Source organism: Panthera tigris, chromosome D1, assembly GCF_018350195.1.
Source record: "Panthera tigris isolate Pti1 chromosome D1, P.tigris_Pti1_mat1.1, whole genome shotgun sequence".
Lineage (NCBI taxonomy): Eukaryota > Metazoa > Chordata > Mammalia > Carnivora > Felidae > Panthera > Panthera tigris.
The window spans coordinates 44,149,514-44,175,315 of record NC_056669.1 but is presented as its reverse complement, the minus strand read 5'-3'; the positions used below and the strand labels follow the sequence as shown (position 1 = coordinate 44,175,315).

The 25,802-nt window shown below is 36.1% G+C and overlaps 1 pseudogene; it reads right to left on the bottom strand.

The window, feature by feature from the left end:
• Positions 1-8,700: 8,700 nt before the first annotated feature.
• LOC122231477 overlaps positions 8,701-25,802 on the bottom strand; it is a 46,930-nt pseudogene continuing 29,828 nt past the window's right edge.

The following is a 25,802-nucleotide window of genomic DNA, read 5'->3' as shown; positions in this document are numbered from 1 at the left end:
TAAAATCTATCACAGTACCTAGCACATAGATTGCCAAATATATATTAGCTAGCTATTATTTTGATGTAAAATTTCATTCCACTTAGAGGTACATAAAGTGTTAAAATAAAGTTGAATCTTTAAGTTTAATAGCTTTCTTCACCTCCCTAAGTCTTTCTGTGCTATGGCAGATGCCATTGGTTGCCTACCAAAAAGCTGTGCTTATCTCCTTTTTTCTTTGAAAACAGTATATACTTTCCATGATAGAGATTTAACATTCCAGACATCCATGTGGCCACCCATGCTTGCACACAGAGCATGAGGATATGACCCACAACAACCAATGGGACCTGAAGGTACGTCTTTCTGGGGACCTAAACCTAAGTTTTCTTGCTGTAAAAGGAAATTCTTTTTTCTTTTTTTTTTTTTTCTTAAAAAAGAGGTATACCAGGAGAAAATACCCTCCTTTCTCTTTTTTGGTGTGGCAGGATATGGTGCTTTGGAGTATAGTAGTCATTTTGTGATTATGCAAAGGGAATGCCATAAAGAAGAAAGTTGAGGAGAAAACCGCCAGAAGACTAGCAGAACAGAGTCTCCGGAGCCAAGCACAGACGAGAGGCCCATGGAAGAGGGTAGGAAGAGCAGCGAGGCGGTGAGCACTACACGGACTGGCGGGAGGGAGCCGGGGCAGAGGGGCGGCCTGCCGGCCAAGCAGAGCCCCCGAGTCTGGCTTGCAAAAGCGGAGGGGCCGGACGGAGTGTGTTCCGATGGCAAGCGGGACTTGACATCCAGAAGGTTATAAGCTAACAGCTCTGCTCGGAGAACGGGAGGGCTGGAGGACAACGGGAGGGAGAGTTGTTGAGCCCCTGACGACAGAGCTCAGCTTGGTGGGAAACAAAGGCGCTTGCCAGCGCCAACTCCCTCGCCCATCCCCCAGCCAAAATCCCAAAGGGAACCAGTTCCTGCCAGGGAACTTGCTTGTGCCGCGCAAACACCCAACGCTGTGCTTCTGCTGATCCATCCATCCGGCGGGTCTGACTCCCTCCTGGTGCCGCAGGGCCCCTCCCGAAGTGGATCTGTGAAGGAAAAGCGAGCTGAGCCTGCCCCTCCCGCCCCTGTGCACCTTGCCAATCCACCCCAGCTAATACGCCAGATCCCCAGCACCACAAGCCTGGCAGTGTGCAAATAGCCCAGACGAGCCACGCCACCCCACAGTGAATCCCACCCCTAGGAGAGGGGAAGAGAAGGCACACACCAGTCTGACTGTGGCCCCAGTAGTGGGCTGGGGGCAGACATCAGGTCTGACTGTGGCCCCGCCCACCAACGCAAGTTATTCAAGACAGCACAGGGGAAGTGCCCCACAGTCCCGCATCACTCCAGGGACTATACAAAATGACAAAAGGGAAGAATTCCCCTCAGAAAAACGTCCAGGAAATAATAACAGCTAATGAACTGATCAAAAATGATTTAAACAACATAACAGAAAGTGAATTTAGAATAATAGTCATAAAATTAATCGCTGGGCTTGAAAACAGTACAAAGGACAGCAGATAATCTCTTGCTACAGAGATCAAGGGACTAAGGAACAGCCGGTAGGAGCTAAAAAATGCAAAATAAAATGGAGACAACTACGGCTCAGATTGAAGAGGCAGAGGAGAGAATAGGTGAACTAGAAGATAAAATTATGGAAAAAGAAGAAGCTGAGAAAAAGAGATTAAAAAAATCCAGGGTATGAGGGGAAAATTAGAGAACTAAGTGAAGCCCTAAAGAGAAATAATATACGCATAATTGGTATTCCAGAGGAGGAAGAGAGAGGGAAAGGTGCTGAAGGGGTACTTGAAGAAATAATAGCTGAGAACTTCCCTGAACTGGGGAAGCAAAAAGGCAGTGAAATCCAAGAGGCACAGAGAACTCCCTTCAGACGTAACATGAATTGATCTTCTGCACGACATATCATAGTGAAACTGGCAAAATACAAGGATAAAGAGAGAATTCTGAAAGCAGCTAGAGATAAACGTGCTCTAGCATATAAAGGGAGACCTATAAGACTCGTGACTGATCTCTCTACTGAAACTTGGCAGGCCAGAAAGGAATGGCAGGAGATCTTCAATGTGATGAATAGAAAAAAATATGCAGCCGAGAATCCTTTATCCAGCAAGTCTGTCATTTAGAATAGAAGGAGAGATAAAGGTCTTCCCAAACAAACAAAAACTGAAGGAATTCATCACCACTAAACCAGCCCTACAAGAGATCCTAAGGGGGATCCTGTGAGACAAAGTACCAGAGACATCACTACAAGCATGAAACCTACGGACATCACAATGACTCTAAACCCGTATCTTTCTATAATAACACTGAACGTAAATGGACTAAATGCGCCAAACAAAAGACATAGGGTAGCAGAATGGATAAAAAAACAAGACCCATCTATTTGCTGTCTACAAGAGACTCATTTTAGACCTGAGGACACCTTCAGATTGAAAGTGAGGGGATGGAGACTATTTATCATGCCACTGGAAGTCAAAAGAAAGCTGGAGTAGCCATACTTATATCAGACAAACTAGACTTTAAATTAAAGTCTGTAACAAGAGATGAAGAAGGGCATTATATATTAATCACAGGGTCTATCCATCAGGAAGAGCTAACAATTGTAAATGTCTATGTGCCGAATACAGGAGCCTCCGAATATATAAAACAATTACTCACAAACATAAGCAACCTTATTGATAAGAATGTGTTAATTGCAGGGGACTTTAACACTCCACTTACAGAAATGGATAGATCATCTAGACACACGGTCAATAAAGAAACAAGGGCCCTGAATGATACACTGGATCAGATGGACTTGACAGCTATATTTAGAACTCTGCATCCCAAAGCAACAGAATATACTTTTTTCTTGAGTGCACATGGAACATTCTCCAAGATAGATCACATACTGGGTCACAAAACAGCCCTTCATAAGTATACAAGAATTGAAATCATACCATGCATACTTTCAGACCACAATGCTATGAAGCTTGAAATCAACCACAGGAAAAAGTCTGGAAAACCTCCAAAAGCATGGAGGTTAAAGAACACCCTACTAAAGAATTAATGGGTCAACCAGGCATTTAGAGAAGAAATTAAAAAATATATGGAAACAAACGAAAATGAAAATATAACAATCCAAACGCTTTGGGATGCAGCGAAGGTAGTCCCAAGAGGAAAATACATTGCAATCCAGGGCTATCTCAAGAAACAAGAAAAATCCCAAATACAAAATCTAACAGCACACCTAAAGGAAATAGAAGCAGAACAGCAAAGGCAGCCTAAACCCAGCAGCAGAAGAGAAATAATAAAGATCAGAGCAGAAATAAACGATATAGAATCTAAAAAAACTGTAGAGCAGATCAACGAAACCAAGAGTTGGTTTTTTGAAAAAATAAACAAAATTGATAAACCTCTAGCCAGGCTTCTCAAAAAGAAAAGGGAGAGGACCCAAATAGATAAAATCATGAATGAAAATGGAATTATTACAACCAACCCCTCAGTGATACAAGCAATTATCAGGGAATACTATGAAAAATTATATGCCAACAAACTGGACAACCTGAAAGAAATGCACAAATTCCTAAACACCCACATGCTTCCAAAACTCAACCAGGAGGAAATAGAAAGCTTGAACAGACCCATAACCAGCGAAGAAATTGAATCAGTCATCAAAAATCTCCCAACAAATAAGAGTCCAGGACCAGATGGCTTCCCAGGGGAGTTCTACAAGACATTTAAAGCAGAGATAATACCTATCCTTCTCAAGCTATTCCAAAAAATAGAAAGGGAAGGAAAACTTTCAGACTCATTCTATGAAGCCAGTATTACTTTGATTCCTAAACCAGACAGAGACCCAGTAAAAAAAGAGAACTACAGGCCAATATCCCTGATGAATATGGATGCAAAAATTCTCAATAAGATACTAGCAAATCGAATTCAACAGTATATAAAAAGAATTATTCACCATGATCAAGTGGGATTCATTCCTGGGCTGCAGGGCTGGTTCAACATTTGCAAATCAATCAACGTGATACATCACATTAATAAAAGAAAAGATAAGAACCATATGATCCTGTCAATCGATGCAGAAAAGGCCTTTGACAAAATTCAGCAACCTTTATTAATAAAAACGCTCGAGAAAGTCGGGATAGAAGGAACATACTTAAAAATCATAAAAGCCATTTATGAAAAGCCCACAGCTAACATCATCCTCAATGGGAAAAAGTGAGAGCTTTTTCCCTGAGATCAGGAACACGACAGGGATGTCCACTCTCACCGCTGTTGTTTAACATAGTGTTGGAAGTTCTAGCATCAGCAATCAGACAACAAAAGGAAATCAAAGGCATCTAAATTGGCAAAGATGCAGTTAAGCTTTCACTTTTTGCAGATGACATGATATTATACATGGAAAATCCGATAGACTCCACCAGAAGTCTGCTAGAACTGATACATGAATTTAGCAAAGTTGCAGGATACAAAATCAATGTACAGAAATCAGTTGCATTCTTATACACTAACAATGAAGCAACAGAAAGACAAATAAAGAAACTGATCCCATTCACAACTGCACCAAGAAGCATAAAATACCTAGGAATAAATCTAACCAAAGATGTAAAAGATCTGTATGCTGAAAACTATAGAAAGCTTATGAAGGAAATTGAAGAAGATATAAAGAAATGGAAAGACATTCCCTGCTCATGGATTGGAAGAATAAATATTGTCAAAATGTCAATACTACCCAAGGCTATCTACACATTCAATGCAATCCCAATCAAAATTGCACCAGCATTCTTCTCGAAACTAGAACAAGCAATCCTAAAATTCATATGGAACCACAAAAGGCCCCGAATAGCCAAAGTAATTTTGAAGAAGAAGGCCAAAGCAGGAGGCATCACAATCCCAGACTTTAGCCTCTACTACAAAGCTGTAATCATCAAGACAGCATGGTATTGGCACAAAAACAGACACATAGACCAATGGAATAGAATAGAAACCCCAGAACTAGACCCACAAACGTATGGCCAACTCATCTTTGACAAAGCAGGAAAGAACATCCAATGGAAAAAAGACAGTCTCTTTAACAAATGGTGCTGGGAGAACTGGACAGCAACATGCAGAAGATTGAAACTAGACCACTTTCTCACACCATTCACAAAAATAAACTGAAAATGGATAAAGGACCTGAATGTGAGACAGGAAACCATCAAAACCTAGAGGAGAAAGCAGGAAAAGACCTCTCTGACCTCAGCCGTAGCAAACTCTTACTTGACACATCCCCAAAGGCAAGGGAATTAAAAGCAAAAATGAATTACTGGGACCTTATGAAGATAAAAAGCTTCTGCACAGCAAAGGAAACAACCAACAAAACTAAAAGGCAACCAACAGAATGGGAAAAGATATTTGCAAATGACATATCAGACAAAGGGCTAGTATCCAAAATCTATAAAGAGCTCACCAAACTACACACCCGAAAAACAAATAATCCAGTAAAGAAATGGGCAGAAGACATGAATAGACACGTCTCTAAAGAAGACATCGGGATGGCCAACAGGCACATGAAAAGATGCTCAACGTTGCTCCTCATCAGGGAAATACAAATCAAAACCACATTCAGATATCACCTCATGCCAGTCAGAGTGGCCAAAATGAACAAATCAGGAAACTATAGATGCTGGAGAGGATGTGGAGAAACGGGAACCCTCTTGCACTGTTGTTGTGAATGCAAATTGGTGCAGCCACTCTGGAAAGCAGTGTGGAAGTTCCTCAAAAAGTTAAAAATAGACCTACCCTATGACCCAGCAATAGCACTGCTAGGAATTTAGCCAAGGGATACAGGAGTACTGATGCATAGGGGCACTTGTACCCCAATGTTTATAGCAGCACTCTCAACAATAGCCAAATTATGGAAAGAGCCTAAATGTACATCAAATGATGAATGGATAAAGAAATTGTGGTTTATATACACAATGGAGTACTACGTGGCAACGAGAAAGAATGAAATATGGCCTTTTGTAGCAACGTGGATGGAAGTGGAGAGTGTGATGCTAAGTGAAATAAGCCATACAGAGAAAGACAGATACCATATGGTTTCACTCTTATGTGGATCCCGAGAAACTTAACAGAAACCCATGGGGGAGGGGAAGGAAAAAAAAAAAGAGGTTAGAGTGGAAGAGAGCCAAAGCATAAGAGACTCTTAAAAACTGAGAACAAACTGAGGGTTGATGGGGGGTAGGAGGGAGGGGAGGGTGGGTGATGGGTATTGAGGAGGGCACCTTTTGGGATGAGCACTGGGTGCTGTATGGAAACCAATATGACAATAAACTTCATATATTGAAAAAAAAAAGAAGAAGAAAGTTGAGGATGGCAGAGCTGAAACAATGTGTAGTAGTTCCCTAGTTATGGGCTGCCATAGTAAAGTACCATAAATTGTGGGGCTTAAAACAACAGAAATTTAGTGCCTCAGAATTTTATATGCTACAAATCTGTTATCAATGTATGAGCAGAGCCATGCTTCCTGAAAATTGTAGGGAAATCCTCCTTTGCCCGTCTCTAGCTTCTGATTGTTAGTAACTTTTAGCATTTCCTGGCTTATAGATACATCTCTCCAATCCTCTATCATAACATGGTAGTCTCCCTGTGTTTGCTTATATTTTCTTTCTGTGCATGTCAGACTCTATGTCCAAATTTCTCCTTTTTATAAGGACACAAATAATATTGTATTAAGGTCTACTTTACATTAACTTGATTGCCTCTGTTAAGATCCTATTTCCAATTAAGGTCACATTCTCTGGCACTGGGGAATAGGGCTTCAACATATCTAACTGGGGTGATATAATTCAACCCACAACACAGTGGACAAGGCATGATCCCTACTGACATCAATGGGACATATAGTTCTAACCCTCTTATCACATTTTCTTTTGATTTCTCTGTTATAGAGACATTTTGTTACCATATGGCATAAGCCACTTTTAGATGGGTATTCTGTTACTTTCAGCTGGAATCATCCTAACTGATCCACATACTTTAGTTTTTTTTTATTTTTTATAATAACATCAACGTATGTTGGACAGAATATGGCAAGAGTCAAGTTATGAATCCAGCTTTATCTGGTTCCAAAGCTATGGATTTAGTTATTCTTCTACATTGCCTCTTTCATTCATGAATACATGACTTCATTTATCCTTTATAATTCCAAATTAGCACAGTAACTTTTGTCCCAGTAAAAACTTAACATTTGCAGAATTGAATATACTTAAATTGAATCCTTCATAGTGAAATATTCTCTTCATTCCAGAAAGATAATGGAGAAATAAAAAGCAACCATTAACCTAAGATTTTTGATTTTCATGTCTTTTGAGATGCATTCTTTTCCCTAATCCAGCTTTCTAGATATGTAGCCTCTCATCCAAAGAGAAGTATTGTTGCAAAATAAGCAGTGCTAGATCAGCTCCTGCTCCCTTTACTGTTTACTTGCTCCCACAAGGCAGGCTAAGTCATCTTTCTCCAGGAGGCAGTTTAAAACCATTTCTTTAACTCTGTGTGGTGCAGGAAGCAAGTTGCTGCCTACCCTGCATCTCTATTATTTTGATCTAAAGTCCTTAGCTTCCTTATCCTTTTCTTCTATGCAGGTGTCCCTCTTATGAGTAGGTAAAAATAACAATTTTGGTATAGCTATTTTAAATCGGAAGAAAACATTCCAAGAGGTTATTTAAAATAAACAACAATGGCAAAATACATAAAGTAGAGCTCTATTTTAGCCCTTTGGATTCAATCTATGAGAAAGGAGAGTGTCTTTAATGGGTCTTGGTCTCTCCCTCAGTCTCGTTCTCATACATTTAGTGTATCCAGTAAGGCACATCCCTAACCTCCAGAAATTATGTTACAGTGTGGAGACAGTCACATTAGCAAATAACACTGGTATGCAGTATGTAATATTTCTTAGATATGTATAAGGTCCTGTGGAGACACAGAGAAAGAATGGCTCTGATAGAAGGGCCCATTCAGTTTTTGAAATCGATGTCATGTCTCAAAGATTGAAAAAGAGTTTGTCAGGCAGGAGAAAAGAAAGCCTATTCCACTACAGTGGAGGCAGTGTGAGCCTCTCATTCTGGAATGAAGAGAATATTTCACTATGAAGGATTCAATTTAAGTAAATTCAATTCTGCAAATGTTAAGTTTTTACTGGGACAAAAGTTACTGTGCTAATTTGGAATTATAAAGTCATGTGAAACAGTACAGAGCATTTTTCAGTATTCCCTTTTACTCAAAGAGGATAGCACAGGAGAGGTCAACTTGCAGGAGTTGAGGTTGGAAAGGGAGGCAGTGTGGAGTCATTCCACCTCCCTTACACTCTCACTCTGTTACACCACAGAGTAAATGAAGAGCTCTGCCCTCACTTTACACAAATGTCCTCCTGAAGCTTCCTTGCTACCCATTCTTTGTACCAGTTCTGTACGTTGTGCTTCAGAACTTTCTAATTTATTTCCTGTCCTCATGCTTTTGTCCTCAACTCTTCATATTTGTTTTTGTTTGTTTGTTCTTGCTGTTTTGGGGTGGGGGGTGACTGCTCTTTTATTTGCCATTAATGAACTTTGGGGCCCCTTGTGTGACCTTGGTCATCACCCCATCACCAAGGTTCTGCTTTTGTTCCCCTCTGGGAGGGGTGAGTAACCCAAGGTGGTTTCTTCACAAGCTGCAGTAGGCACCCACAGTGTTGTCAGGGTATCATGTTGGGGAAATGTCCAGCTTTGTCCAAGAGTTAGTAGAAGTGCTGGCCTTTGATCTTCAGAGACAACATGGCATAGACTTCACCACGGTGGACCATGCAGGATACCTGGTTCAAAGGAACCATCAGTGGTGAACCCTCCAGCCTGTAGCATCACTGAACTCACAGAATAAAGGGAGAAGAGAAGACCAGCACCAAGTACCAGGGTCCTGATGGTGCCACAGTGGACTGCCAGGCTGCAGCACCAGGGCACGGAGTGCGGGTCCAATGGCCACAGTCTGGGAAGTCTGTATCTGCAGGCATTGCCTGGAGCAGGAGTCGGGCTAAGGCAGCTATGCTAGGGAGGCCCAGATGATGCTCTGGACCTTGCAGAACAGCCCAAGGACTAATAAAGAAGTGGCCCCGTTCACACACGAAGAACAGCACATCTCGCGGCAGGGCTGCGTCTTGCAGGGTCCACTGTTATTCAGGTGTCACCTTGGCCTGCTTGGCTCCACTTCTGGGGCAGGACTTCCACCTCAAATGTTCATATTTGATGCAAGGCATTTCTGCCGATTTCTAAGCACATCCTTTACTGTTCTCTCTCCTGACAACATTTTGAGAGTACTTCAGATAAACACGATTCCCAGTTTTTGTTGGCTTTCTCTTTAGTCCTGCCACGGGGAACACTCCCACAGGTCATATTGCAAAATGTTTGTACAATATGCTAAAGCATTTGGATTTTATTTTGAGGCCAACAGTGAACAATTAATGATGTGTAAGCAAAGGAATGACTTGAGCAGATTTGCATTTTGGGAAATATCCCTCTGGTTGAAGTGTAGAAATAAATTGGAATAGGATAAAAATAGAGGGAGGGAAATCCATGGAGTTGTTTGTAATGATTGAGACATGAATAGTGACAGGCTACTGATCAAAGATGAAGGGAAGTGGATTCAAGAGTCAGTCAGTAGGTACCATGTCACGTTATCACCAGTCAACATAACCAACTTAGGTCAGTTTTCTCTTTTATTTCTTAAAAGGACCTGCCAATGCCTATATATTTTCTCTTGTTTTATCCCTTAAATCCATCTCTCCAACTAAAATAAGCAATTATGAATACAGAGAAATAAACTTCTAGAGCTGAGTTTGACATTATCTAAGGCAATTCCCTCATTAGACAGAATGGAGGTCTCACTGTGAGAGGCCACATATATGGTTTGCTCTCCTTTCTAATCTGCTTTTCATGCCATTTAACAAGAACTTTTGTTTTCCTTTACACTCCTCATTTTCACTTAGGTATATTCTCCATCAAATAGAAGTACACACTGCTTCCATATTCTTCATTCTTTCTCCAGGGAATAGACAGGGCTTAGAGAGTATTGGAAGAGGGACACAAAATCCATGTGCAAGCAGTAATGACACTACTTACCCACTTGAGCCCCATTCCCCAAGTCACTGGGCTGGAGAACTCTCTCCTGTATTGTTAGGTTCTGCACTATAATCCTGCCTGCTTCCAGACCAATGGTTATGCCTCCCCTTGGAAAGCTCACGCTGTCTGTTTGGGGGTGACTTTAAATGGAATGTCACCCAAGTGACACCTTTGTGACTTGTCATCAGCATCTTCCATTAAGTACAGCCATGTGAGTGTCTGATGGACTGTGTGAAACAGGCAATTTCCCAATTATAAGTAACTTTACTTGTTTTAACAGTCTCAAGCCTTGTCACACACTTCTGTTGAAGGAAGATATTGCTTCTCAGTTTGTCACAGACTGTGATGCCCTTATATAATAGCTTTCTGTATCTCAGTGCTCACTTTTAAAAGCCCACCAGCTATTTCCATGTTACTGACAGCTGTTGTTAAATTAAATTAAATTTCTAAGTAAAATAATTATTTTGGGGGAGATTCAGGACTGAAGAGTTTTGTGAATGTCAAATTACTTTTTCTGTGTTCACTTCAGGAAGTTCTAATTTATTTTTATCCACTTTCTGTAACGAATTCCAGACTGTGAAGATGTCTCGAAGTTCTGTAACCAATCTATATTGTTTGCATTCCATTGTCTTTAATACACTTTAGCATTTCTTTAATCTCTCCCACAGAGAAGAAATTCCACCTAGTCTTATTTTTTTTTAGTGGGACTTCTCCTTTGTACAAAATAAAATGCACCTTCAAAGGTGTCTCAGTAAATAACATTTCTCTTTCACAGCTACATACATTTACACTTTGGAAAAAAAGTGAAAACATTGTCAAATGCAGCACATTAGTAGACTTTATGATCTATAATGAACTTTAGAGGTCTTGTAGTCTACTAGTTTGAAAAACAAATCATACTACAGACTCAGTGGTCACTGTCTACCAGGTAAAATATAGAATGTGAGCCAGAAAGAAGGGGAATCTGAGCCTCAATCCCACAGAGGGGAATGGTAAAAGGAATAGTCATAAAAGGGTAAACAATTTGTCATACTGAATAGTAAATCAGTGGATGGAAAATACATATCCAATTTGCATATTAGATATTACATTACATTAGATGTTACATAGATTTTATGTTACATCTAGTATTGCATGTTAGATATTTGATCTAATTTGAGAGTAAAGATTTGCTCAAGGTCACACATTGGCTGTTTGAAGATGCACTCCTGAGTCTCTTGGCTGTGCTTCTTGTACGTTACACCATAGCTGCTATTTGGCCCATTATACTAAGTATCTTGTCAGTAAAGAGAGATCTTTCCTTAAGAGAATAGATATTAGAGTCCGGGAGGTCTGTTTATATTCTTACTTCTCCACTATGTGACTGGGGGTAAGATGTTTTAGCTTTCTAAGCTGCAATAATTTCAACTTTAATATGATAATACTGACAGTACATATACACAGACATTAAATGACAAATGCATGCAAACTTTTTTGCTGAAGCTTGATACCATGCTTAATAACAGTTGAGTCATTAAGATTTTTAAAAATTATATATATATATATATATATATATATATATATATATATATATATATATATATTTGCCTAAGACAAATAATAGATAGTAAATGATGGAGTTTTCACCTCATTTTATCTCTAAGTTGGAAGACTTCCACTGCTTCCACTTCATTCTTAGGATCCTCATTAAACCCTCCTTTTCCACTCTACTTTGGTGCTACCAAAAAAGCATCTTACCTATAGAGTCTTTGAAATTTCCTTGAGAGTCTTCATAATAGGAAGTCCCTACCATTTCCACCATGACATTTTCTTAGAATATAATCAAATATCATCATCACTCTAAGAAAACGTTGCCTAATGCCTACATTTTCTTCTAATCATACATTCAATTGTTAAATCACATTTCTGTCTTAGACATGAACATAATCTTCCAAATGCTTCAAGGCATATTCTTACCATTTACCATCTATAACTTATCCATCACCAAGTCTTATTATGCCTTAAACTCCTTCCCTTCAATGCCACTATTACAGTGTTTTTTCAGTTTCACTGTTTATTTTTCCCTTCCCTCCAGTGCTTCTCCTTGGAAATCAGGCCTTCACACTGGTTCCAGAGTAGTCTTCCTTTTTATAATGATAATCTCATCATTTCCTACTTAAAACTCATCAGTGACTCACTGGGTTGTCTCATTCACTATCCATACATCACAGTTCATTTTAGGGTAAGAATCAAGGCCTTTAATGAAGACTGACCCCTTATTCTATAGGTTGGCTTATGGCCACCTCTATAGCTTTGTCTCTTGCCACATTTTTTGATATATGAGTTCCCATCTATTCCCCCACACCTTCCCACTATTGAAAATTATGTTTTGTATTTGACATGCTTACAATTCTATACATCTGTACTCCCCTCCCTGCCATGTCTGTCTTATTTTACTCCTTTCATTATTCACATTTTTAGATCTTCACTGTGGTAGGCAGAATAATGGCCCTGCAAAGATGTTCAACTACTAATCCCTGAAACCTATTTCTAGTTGTGATGGCTAATTTTATGGGTCAACTAGGCCAGATATTTGAAAAAACTTTATTCTATACATTTTTGTAGAGGTATTATTTTTTTATATGAGATAGACATTTAAATAATTAGACTTAGAATACCCTCTATAATGTGGGTGGGTTTCATTCAATCAGTTGAAGACCTTAATAGGAAAAAAAAATGACCTTCTCCAGTGAAGAGGGAATATATCTATATATCTATATATCTATGTCTTTTGGTTTTGTTTCTGTGGATAACCCTGACTATACCATGTTACTTGACCTGACAAAGGAAAAGGAACTTGCCATGTGTGGTTAAGTTTAGGATCTTGAGATAGAAGGATCATCTTGAATCATCCAGGTATGTCCAACATAATCACAAGGGAGGCAGGAGAGGCAGAGTCAGAGAGTTTGGAGCTGCTATACCTGGCTGACTTTGAAGATGAAGGAAGGGGCAATAAGCCAAAAAAATTAGGAGGACTCTAAAGCTGTGAAAGGCCAGGAGATAGATTCCTCCTAGAGTATCCAGAAGAATACAGCCCTGCTAACACCATGATTTTAGTCAAGTGAAAGCTATTTGAGATTCCTGACCTCTAGAACTATAAGATAATACATTTATATTGTTTTAAGTCAACAAATTTTTGTCCTTTTGTTAAAGTAGCAGTAAGAAACTAATACAGATTTTGGTGCATGGAAGTGAGATGGTGCTATGTGAATACCTAAAATGTGCAAGCATTTAGGAATTGGGCAGAAGATGAAAGAATTCTGAGGAGCATATAGCAAAGTCTAGATTGCCTTTAATAGACTGTTAATATAAATGTGGACATTAACAACTCTGCTAGTGAAAACTCAGAATGAAGTGAAAAGTGAACAGAAAACTTATATTGTCTTAGTGCACACATAAATCATTATAAGCAGACTGTTGATAGAAATATGAGCATTAAAGATATTGCTGGTGAGGGATCACAAGAATATGAGGAATATGTTATTGGAAACTGAAGGAAACAAGATCCTTGTCATATTGTGGTGGAAAGTTTCTGATGCTTGATTTTGGCTCAGGTCATGATCCCAGGGCCATGGGGATCAAGACCCATGTCAGGCACCATGCTGAGTGTGGAGCCTACTTGGGATTCTCTCTCTCTCTCTCTCTCTCTCTCTCTCTCTCTCTCTCTCTCTTCCTCTGCCCCTCTTCCCTGCTTGCACTCTCTCTCTCTCTCACTCAAAAATAAGTAATAAATAAACAAATAAATAAATATTCACACCAAAAACAAAAAATGGAAAGGAAAAAAGGCAAATATGTGAGGTAAAAAAAAAAGAAAAAAAAATACATGTACATATACATATATACAATCTTCAAATCTGAAAATATGTCAGGGGAATAAAAAGAAAAGGTACACACCCTTGAGATGGTTATTAGTATTTTGGAAGAACAAGGAGAAATATATGACCAAACATATAACAAAATATATGGAAATGAAGATAATGGAAGAAATGATAAAGGACTCAGAAGAAAAAGCCAGGGGCTTTTACTTGCTAACAATGGGACTTATAGAAGAGAAAGGATCTATCATAAGAGAGGCAATGGTTAACAAATGACAGAAGAAAATCTCTGTGAATTTAAAAACATTTAAATTTGTGTGCCTCTGTGGCTCAGTCACTTGAGTGTCCCACTCTTGATTTTGGCTCAGGTAATCATCTGAAGGTCCATGCTCTGTGCTGACAGGCAGAGCCTACTTGGGATTCATTCCCTTTCTCTCTTTCCCTCCCCCACTTGCACGCAACACTCTTTCTCTCTCTCAAAAATAAATAAACATTAAAAAATAAAAACATTTAAATCTCCTAATTTCAAGTCCTCTCCACATTCAGGCAAGATGAAGAAAACAAAGTTATCAACGTAGACATGTCCCGATAAAACACATGAACACTAAATATAAAGACTTTTTTTTAAGATAAAGATTTTTTTTTAATGTTTATTTTTGAGAGAGAGAAGACAGAGTGTGAGTAGGGGAGGGGCAGAGAGAGAGAGGGAGACACAGAATCTGAAGCAGGATCCAGGGTCTGAGCTATTAGCACAGGGCCTGACAACAGGCTCAAAGTCAGGAACTATGAGATCATGATCTGAGATTATGAAGTCAGATGCTTAACAGACTGAGCCACCCAGGAGCCCCAAGATAAAGACTTTTTTAAAAGATTAAAATAATGATTAAAATTTGAAAGATTCCTGACAGAAAAATAAATTTTAATAAAATATTAGAGTCATACCAGACATTTAATCTAAAATAATAGAAATCTAAAAGATAAAGAATGACAGCTACAGATGATAGGGAAAAGAACTACTACACTAGATTCTTTATTTTTTGAGTTCATTGTTAAGTAATCTCTATACCCAACATGGGGCTCAAACTCATAATCCTGAGATCAAGAATTGCATGCTCTACTGTCGGAGCCAGCCAGGCACCCCAGGACTACTACAGTAGACTCTTATACGCAATCAAGTATTATTTATCTGTCAGGATAAAAGGAAATAATTTCTAGATATTCAAATATTTGGAGAACATATGTATTTGATAAAAATATTCCTGAAAGGATTCTAACAAATCAAGAAATGAAATTTATCAGAGAATCAAGATGGGAGAAACTGAACTGGTTAGCAATGATTCAATCTCTCTCCCATTCCTAACCTCCATCTATATATGTTTGTAAATGGATAATGATAGTGTGTGAAGGTATAATAAAAATTCTAAACAAGAGCTCTTCAGCTTATACAGTCATATTGTAAAGGAAAACTTGATAGTCACCTGTGATTAGATAGTCTAAATTATCTTAACAAATATAGGTTTTCAGGAAGTAGAAGACTATCAAGAAATCTTAAAACTTTCTAAACTTCTTATCCTATAGTAATCTAAGAGTTAGGAAAATAAAACACACTAAAATGTTTATCTTAATACGATATAAAATAAAGCAAGAGAAACAGGAAATATAGAGATGTAAAATATTTGCTGTTTTGTTTTCATATTATACTGAATATATAGATTTATAAATACAGATAGATATAGATGTCTGAGTTTCAGGAAATGAAGAGTAAACACAATGTCTTGGAAGAATATAAATATTCACTAATAAAAAGGGAGAAATGTTGAATAAAAACTGACTAAAACCAAAACAAAATAAAGAAAATGAATAAGAAGAAAAACTAATGTGATGAACATAATGTAAAATGGAAAGAATAAAAGCAAGTATATCAGTTGTTACAACAAATGTGAGATATTTTATTTAAAAATGGAGAAAAGACATATTTTTCAATAAAGTCTTTGGTTAATTGAGTATTCATAGGGAAACAAATAAAATTGGATGTTTCCTAAACACAGAACAAAAACATTAACTTCAGGTAGGTTGTAGACCAAGATAAAAAAGAAAACCTATAAGGCTTTAAGAAGATCACATGAGAAAATACAATCACCTAGTATTATGGAAAAACTGCGTATGCAAAGAAAATATTAACCATTTGATAAAAGACTGACATCTTAAGGAAAGTGAAAAAAAGGAAAAGGTATATGTATCACATATACCTAGCAAAGTGGTTGCACCAGAATATATAAAAACATCTGAAAAAACAATAAGAATAAAAGAGGAAACTCAAAAGAATATTAGGCATAAAACTTGAACTATTACTTCTATTAACAGGAAATCCAAATGGTCAATGAATATTTAAAAATGGGTAATATCATTAATAATCAGGAAAAGTGAAAAACCACACCCACTAACACCAGAGTGGCAGATAGACAAAAATACGAAAGTCTGACAATACTAAGTGTTATCAAGGATGTTAACCAAATGATATTCATATTTACTGTTAGTGGTATTGCAATTAATTCAATTACACTGGAAAATGGTTGGGCATTATCAAGTTAAAAGTTTAAGATGCACATGATCTATGATGCAGCTGTTCTACTCAAGATATATATCCTAGAAAATCCATGCATTGTGTGCACTAGGATACATGTTCAAGAATGTTTAGAGCATCATGGCCAAAGCTAGAAAACAAGTCTCTCAATAGGAGAATGGATAAATAAATTATGGTGTAATCATAAAAGAGAATTCAATATAATGATGAAAATGAACCTAAGCTATATGCAAGAACATGGATGAATATTACAAACAGACTGCTGAAAAAAGGAACAGGACATGAAATAATGAATATAGTATAATTCAAAACTAGGTATGAAGTTTCAAACTTAAGAGTGGTAATAGTGCTGTGCTTCGAAATTATCACTATAACCTTCTCACACATGTAAACTCTTCTCAAAATTTATAATTATTTTTTAAAGTTTGTTTGTTTATTTTTGAGAGAGACAGAGAGAGCAAGAGCAGAAAGGGGCAGAGAGAGAGGAAGAGAGAGAATCTGAAACAGGCTCCCTGCTGGCAGTGCAGAGCCCAACACAGGGCTTGATCCCATGACCCTGAGAAAATGACCTCAGCTGAAATCAACAGTCAGGCATATAACCCACTGAGCCACCCAGATACCCCTCAAAATTTATAATTTATGTATGCCATCTCTTTCTAATGGATTCTGATCTGATTCAATTGTCAAAATTATGGTAAAATTGTTTTGGAAACACTATTATTGATGGTTGTATTTTCCAAAGTCAGCCACAAAATTATTTCCTACCATGCATGCTTTTCCTACATGACATTCCTACCATAGATAGATGAGACTTATGTTCTGTCCTCTTAGAACTGGTTGGGTATATGCCAGCTAAGTGATGCTGTATGACCTCTGAAGCTAGGTCAAAACAGGTGATACAGTTTCCTCCTGACTCTCTTGGGACTCTCGCTCCTAGAATTTAGTCACTATGCATGAGAAAGCCTAATCAGTCATACAGAGTAGTCATTTTTAGGGGTTTGTATGTAGGTATGAAGTCCCAGTAGATAGCCAGGAAAATCCACCATGCATGTGAGTGAGCAAACATTCAAATGATTTCAGATCTCAGTTACTAAATCATTCCTAGCCATTGAATCTTCCTATCTGAGGCTCCAGACATCACAGAGGAGAAACAACCTGTTCCCACAGTAATATTTATGACTTTCTAACCTACAGAATCCATGAGTATAATAAAATAGTGTTTGCTTTATGTCACTAGGCTGGGTTTTCTGTGAAGCAAAGGAGTAACCAGAGAGATTTTGGTACCTGAAGTTGTGTATTACTATCACAAAAGGCTAAAACAGCTATCATTGACTTTGGTACTATGCAGTGTGTGAAAACCAGAAGGCCTCAAAAAAAGTATTAGCGGATCCAGCAGTTTTGAGGAGGCCGTAAGCAAAGTCTTGAAGAAAATAAGTAACATTTTAGTAGCAGTTGGAGGAAAGGGGAACCTTGTTACTTATTAGTGAAAAGTTCCACAAAACAATCACCTGCAGTGAGGAAAACAAGATACACACCTAACACACTTGATGACATACTGGAGGAGATTTCCAGGAAGACTATTGAAATTGCCACCTGGCTTTCTCTCACTGCATAATAAATGTGACAGGAGAGAGATAAGCAAAAGAAAAAAAATTAAATCTAAAGAAACCAGCACTTGTTGGGTTCAAAAATATAACTATTTAATTCCCACCTTCTCCAGATGTCAAATTATTCTGAATTTAAGAAATGAGCTCCAAAGATCAAAATTAAGGTAGGGTTGTCAGATCCTTTGTTAAGACATCAAAAATATGTAAGACGATGTTTTTATAGAACCTCTCAGACTGACAAAAAAGTTCCAAAAGGGGGTAGGTGTCTTGAAGATCTTCTCCAGTAAGATTTTTAGACACTCTATGATTAAGAATCTTTTCAAAATTTCAGTTTTTGGTTGCTTTATTATGTGAAATTGATTCATGTTCTTTTAAATTCTTCTTCCTCATTAATAACTGCACATATTCTTTATTTGAACCACAAATTTTAAACAGAACATTTTTAAGTATCATTCTTATAGAAATAGTAAATGATTAGCACTTTCAACTATTTTTGTAGCACTTTCAACTATTACTGATAAAACTTTTGAGTGTCATTTGTATCCAACCTTTATGTTACTAGGATTAGTCACTCATATTTTTGATTGAAATAATCATTTAGTTTCTATTTCCTCAAATATAAGTATCTGTTTTTATTTTGTACTCTCTCCCACATCACAAGACATTCCAGTCTTTTCTGACTTTTGCACAGTATCAGAAAAATGTCTAGACTACAGTCCATTATTAATGTTATTTTCTTCTTCCTTACAGATTCAGAAGAATCAATCTAAACTAAGAATTATTAGTCACAACACAATTCAAGGATAACGACAAACTAATGCTTCATCTAAAGAACAGTGAGTTTCATAAACCATCCTCAGAGCAGACTTGCAACTAATCAGGACTTAGGCCACCTGGAAGACAGTGCTGAGTGTTTTACAGATGCCACCATGATGGGAATCCAAATCCCCAGTGGTCTCTGTGGCATCCTAAGACAATCAGCATAAATAACTACATTATAACTTTATTATTAATTAATATTGCTGCTCACCACAATTACTATTACTGTTATAATTACTTCTACAGGAAAGAACCTCAGTTAAGAAAAAAAAAAAAGCAGTGTGGCCATTTCAGTACTGAAATTTTGAGAGACTAAGAACCAACTTAGTACAAAGGTAGAAGCAGGTAGACTTAGGTGGCTATGTTAAGAATCCACACAAAATAGAAAGGAAATATATTCTATGTGAGATGGCAATAAATGCTATAGAGAAATAAGAAGAAGATTTCAAGGATACAATGAGACTAAAGTTTCTGTTTAATATGGAAGATAAAGGAAAGGCTTTCAAAAATATAACAATAACAGGCATTCTTCGGTGATAATTTACAGAGCTATAATCTATGCAACTTTCTGTATGTGTTTCTGTATGTGTTTGAAATATATTTCAAAAATGTTTTTAAAAATTCAGTTATCATCAACAATGTTTCAACTATTTGAATTATTTTAAGAATTAATTTAAAGTATAAAATTCAAAGGGGCACCTGGGTGGCTCAGTCAGTTAAGCGACCAACTCTTGGTTTCGGCTCAGTTCATGATCTAATGTTTCATGCTTGGGATTCTCTCTCTCCCTCTCTCTCTGTCAGCCCCTCCTCTGCTCTCTCTCTCTCTCTCTCTCTCTCTCTCTCAAAATAAATGAACATTTAAAAAAATGTAAAACTCATGACTTTGAAGTTATTTTTATGGCTTAGGTTGGTCTTCTGTACTAGAAGGAACATTATCTGAAATAATACATCTCATTTTATTATTTGTGGCTGAGAAAAGTTGGGTTATTGAAAACTTTGAAAACTGTATTAAATCTCTATGCAGATGGTTCACTGTAATATTAAAAGAGACTGGAGTGTGAGCCACGATTTTGAAAATTTCCAGATGTTTTTAATTGGCACTGTCTCCAAATAAAAGTATCTCTAGATGATGCAATAATTGGTAAGTTACTCTAGTCATCTTTTTCCAATAAACTTTAAATTTATTTCTAGTCAACATATAAATATCAAAGAGGATTAAATAATATATCTGAAGATCTGGAAATTAGCAATTGGAAGAATACATATGCAAACCAAATTGGCAACAACTTGTGTTCTAGCTACAGAAGTGGTTTGGATGGAAATTATGGAATGGAGACCATTAAAAATTTTAAAACTAAATTTTAAATTACACTTGGCTCTTCTAAATGATACTTTAATAGAGATGCTAGTATTTTTTTTCTCTTTATAAGAAAGAAACATATTAGTTTTAAAGTTGATAGATTATTCAATAAACAGAGTGACTGAATGTCTAACTCAAAGCAAAGAATCCATGAAAAGAGAAGTGAAACTCTAGAAATGAAGAAATATGACATATCATTTGAAATAAAATAAATCACAATTTCTAGAGGCTTAGATTGCCTAATAAATTATATGAAAATGTGCTTATAAGCTGAAAAATATGAAATACATAATAAAATTTTGTATTTCTTCTAATTTATTGAGTCTTAAAAGTTAGCCAAAGATGTTTACAAAGCTCTATGAGTTAGTAGTAAAAAATGATTCAATAAAATTGGGTAACTAATTATGACAGTGTAATAAATAATCATCCCTTAACATAATATAATAACTAATTTTATTCACTCAGTCAAAAGTAGAGAGATTAATACTATGTGAGATTTTAATATACTCCAAGGTAGTCAAAAAAATCATTTTGAAAGTAATTTGTTCTGCTTTTGGGTCTATTTTTCTTTTAAACATTATCTTTCCATTCTCCTTTTGATAATTGGTTGATTCAAGTACCATTTATTTATTGATTTTTTTGGTTATTTTTGTAGCATATTTGTTACGAGATTATCAGTTTTCTAGATTTGATGTTTTTTTTTGCCAAAGAGTTGCACATAATATTCTTATATTCATTTTCCTCATTTTCATACCCCTAGATACATTTTTTCTCATTTCTAAGTTTTTAAGTATTTTTTAAATTTTTATTTATTTCCAAGAGACAAAGCATGAGTAAGGGGAGGGGCAGAGAAAGAGAGGGAGACACACAGAATCTGAGGCGGGTTCCAGGCTCTGAGTTATCAGCACAGAGCCCAACACGGGGCTCCAACTCAAAACCGTGAGATCATGACCTGAGCTGAAGTCGGTCACATAACCAACTCAGCCACCCAGATGTCCCCCTCTCAATTCTAATTTTAACTGCTTTTTCTCTTTCACTGTTTTGCTTAGTTAAGTCTTAAATTCAAATGATAACTCTGGAATTCATTTTTCTAATATATTTTCTATTTCATTAGTTTTAAAAGTTATTAATTCTTGGTGCACCTGAGTGACTCAGTAAGTTAAGCATCCAACTCTTGATCTCAACTCAGGTCTTGACCTCAGGGTAGTGAGTTCAAGCCCCATATTGGGCTCCACACTTAAAAAAGTTATTAATTCTTTTACTCTATTTACATTTTGTATAATTTTAATGTTTTATCTTCCAAATTAGTGATGTAAATATTAAATTTCTTGACTTTTGCCTTGTATTCTTTAATAATGAATAAATTTCAGGGGCGCCTGGGTGGCGCAGTCGGTTAAGCGTCCGACTTCAGCCAGGTCACAATCTCGCGGTCCGTGAGTTCGAGCCCCGCGTCAGGCTCTGGGCTGACAGCTTGGAGCCTGGAGCCTCTTTCCGATTCTGTGTCTCCCTCTCTCTCTGCCCCTCCCCCGTTCACGCTCTGTCTCTCTCTGTCCCAAAAATAAATAAAAAAAACGTTGAAAAAAAAAATTAAAAAAAAAAAAAGAATAAATTTCAAATATATATATATATATATATATATATATATATATATATATATGACTAACAAATAGTCATGTGCTTCGTTACAAAGTATATCTTCACAGCTTTCCCAAAAGTAAAGATTTTATAAGTACTCTCAGATAAGCCAATGTATTAAGATAAATAGACAAGTACTTGGAATTAATTAACACACATTTAGATAATCTTTGGACCATAATTGAAATAAAGCCTAAAATTACCTAATTCTTATAAAAAGACAAAATGTGAATACTCCAAACCCAAACTATGGGAAACAACTAAAACAATTAATAGAAAACCATACATACCTTAAATGTCTTCATTATTAAGGAATAAAATATAAAAGTCAATAAATTTAATATTTATATCACTAATTTACAAGATAAAACAATTAAAATTATGCAAAATGTAAATAGGGTAAAAGAACTAATAACACTTAAAACTAATACAAAATACATTAGAAAAATAAATTCCAGAGTTGTCATTTGACAATAGATAAGATTTAACTAAGCAAAATAGTGAAAGAGTGAAAGCAGTTAAAATTAGAAATAAGAAAAAAAATATATCTAGAAGTATAAAAATGAGGAAAGTGTAAATAAGAATATTACGTGCATATGTGGAATTTAAGAAACAAAACAGATGAACATAGGGGAAGGGAAGCAAAAATGAGATAAAAACAAAGAGGGAGACAAACCATGAAAAACTAAAATAAAGAGAACAAACTGAGGGTTGCTGGTGGGATGTTGGGTGTGTGGGCTAAATGGGCAATGGGCATTAAGAAGGACACTTGTTGGGATGAGCACTGGGTGTTATATGTAAGTGATGAATCACTAAATTCTACTCCTGAAATCATTATTACACTATATGCTAACTACCTTGGATTTAAATAAAATTTAAAAAGTGAAAAAAAAGAAATATTCATAAGTAAAGAAAACTGTATTTTATATATAGTATGAAGTATAATAGACCAAAACATATGTACTAACCACTCATTTTATTTTTACTAACCACTCATTTTAAAAATGTAATATTATCAATAATTTTAAGGACCCTGGTTTACTACTTCTTGCATTATCCTGCTTACCTGCAGTTGCTCTTCCATTGATGTTAATTGCTTCTCTGATTTTTCTGTATATTTTATTTTCTTTTCACAATAATTTAACCACATATGTATATATGCCAAAGCAATGTATTATTAAATTATATAAAATACAAATGTGTATAAATGTATATATAAACAGCATGATGCTGTAAAAAAGAATATTATGTGCAACTCTTCAGCAAAAATTTCAAATCTATAAAAATTGATAACTTCCTAATGAGTATGTTATAAAAACAATAACAACAACAATACATAATTTGAATCAACCAATTACCAAAAAGAGAAAAGACAATAGCCCTGAGGTCAGTAGAAGGTAGGAAATGAAGGAAGGAAATAATAAAGGTCAGAGCAAAAATAAATGACTAAGTAACAATAGGAAAAAAAATGAAATCAGAGCTTTAAAAAGATCAACAAAATTGATAAACCTGTAGCCAGACTCATGAAAGAGAAAGAGAGAGAGAGAGAGAGAGAGAGAACTCAAACAAAATCAGAACTAAAAGAGGACAAATGATAACTGATACCACAGAAATACAAAGGATTGTAAGAGAATAATATGAAAAACTATATGCCAACAAATTGGGCAACCTAGAAGAAAATAGATAAATTCTCAGAAATATACAATGTTCCAAAACTGAACCAGGAAGAAATAGAAAATTTGAATAGACCTATTACAAATTACAAAATTGAATTGGTATCGAAAAGGTATGAGAAAAATAGGAGTTCAGGACAAGATGGATTTACAGTTGAATTTTATCAAACATTTAAAGAGTTAATACCTACTCTCCTCAAACCACTCCAAAAAATAGAAGAGGTAGGAAAGCTTCCAAATACATTCTACAAAGTCAGCACTATCCTGATACAAAAACCAAAGATAACACAAAAAAATAAAACTACAGGCCAATATCCCTGATGAACATAGCTGCAAAAACCCTCACAGAATGTTAGCAAACCACATACAATACACTGAAAAGATCAAGTGGGATTTATTCTGGGGATGCAAGAATGATTCAATATTTGCAAACAACTAATGCGATACATCATATCAACAAAATAAAGGATGTAAATCATTTGATCATCTCAATGGATGTAGAGAAAGCATTTGACAAAATCCAACAATCATTCATGATAAAAACTCTCAACAAAGTGGAGTTAGAGGGAATATACCTTAATATACCTCATTCATAATTATATATGAAAACCCACAGTTAACATCATATGCAGCGGTGAAAAACTGAGAGCATTTTCTCTAAGATTACGAACAAGACAAGGTGTTCACTCTCACCACTTTTATTTAACATAATACTAGAAGTTCTAGCCACAGCAATGCTTTCAGAAAAATAAATAAGAGTAATCCATATTGGTAAAGAAGTTAAACTGTCACTATTTGCAGATATACTATACATAGAAAATCCTAAAGACTCCACTAAAAATCTACCAGAAGTAATAATTTCAGTAAAGTTGCAGGACACAAAATTAATAGTCAGAAATAGGTAGTGTTTCTATACATTAATAATGAAGTAAGAGAGAAAGTAAAGAGAGAAAAAGTAAGAGAAAGTAAGAGGAAAAAAAACAACACTAATTATAATTGCACCAAAAAGAATAAAATACCCCAAACAAATTTAACCAAAGAGGTGAAAGACCTGTACTCTGAAAACTGTAAAACACTGATGAAAGAAATTGAAGACAACACAAACAGAAAGATATTCCATGCTCATGTATTAGAAGAATTAATATTGTTAAAATGTCCATATAATCCAAAGTAACCTATGGATTCAATGAAACCCCTATCAAAATACAAACAGTATTTTTCACAAAACTAGAACAAATAATCCTAAAATTTTTATGGAACCACAAAGGACCCTAAATAACCAAAGCAATGTTGGGGAAGAAAAACAAAGATGCATTCTAGATCACAATTTCTGGATCACAATTCTAAATTTCAAGATGTACTACAAAGCTATAGTGACCAAAACAGTATGGTACTGGCACAAAAATAGACACATAGATCAGTGAGACAGAATAAAGAGCCCAAAAATAAATCCATGAATATATGGTCAGTTAATCTAGGACAAAAGAGGCAAGTGTATATGATAGGCGAAAGACAGTCTCTTCAATAAATGGTGCTGGGGAAACTGGACACTTACATGTAAAAGAATGACACTGGACTGTCTTTTAACACCCAGACACAAAAATAAATCAAAATGGATTAAAGATCTAAGTGTGAGACCTGAAACCATAAAAACCCTCGAAGAGAACACAGGCAGTAATTTCTCTGATGCTGGCTGTATCAATGATTTTCTATATGTGTCTCCTAAGGCAAGGGAAACAAAAGCAAAAATAAACTACTGGGACTACATAAAAATTGCACAGCAAAGAAAACCATTAACAAAATGAAAAGGCAGCCTACTAAATGGGAGAAGGTATTTGCAAATGATATATCTGGTAAGGGGTTAATATCCAAAATATATAAAGAACTTATACAACTCAAAACCAGAAAAACAAACAATCTGATTATAGAATAGGCAAAGGACCTGAATAGCCATTTTTCCAAAGTAGACTTAAAGATGGTCAATAGACAGAAGAAAAAAATGCTCAATATCACCAATCATCAGAAAATGCAAATCAAAACCACAATGAGATATCACCTTATACCTGTCTGAATAACTAAAGTCAAAACACAAGCAATAACAAATGTTTTTGAGAATGTGAAG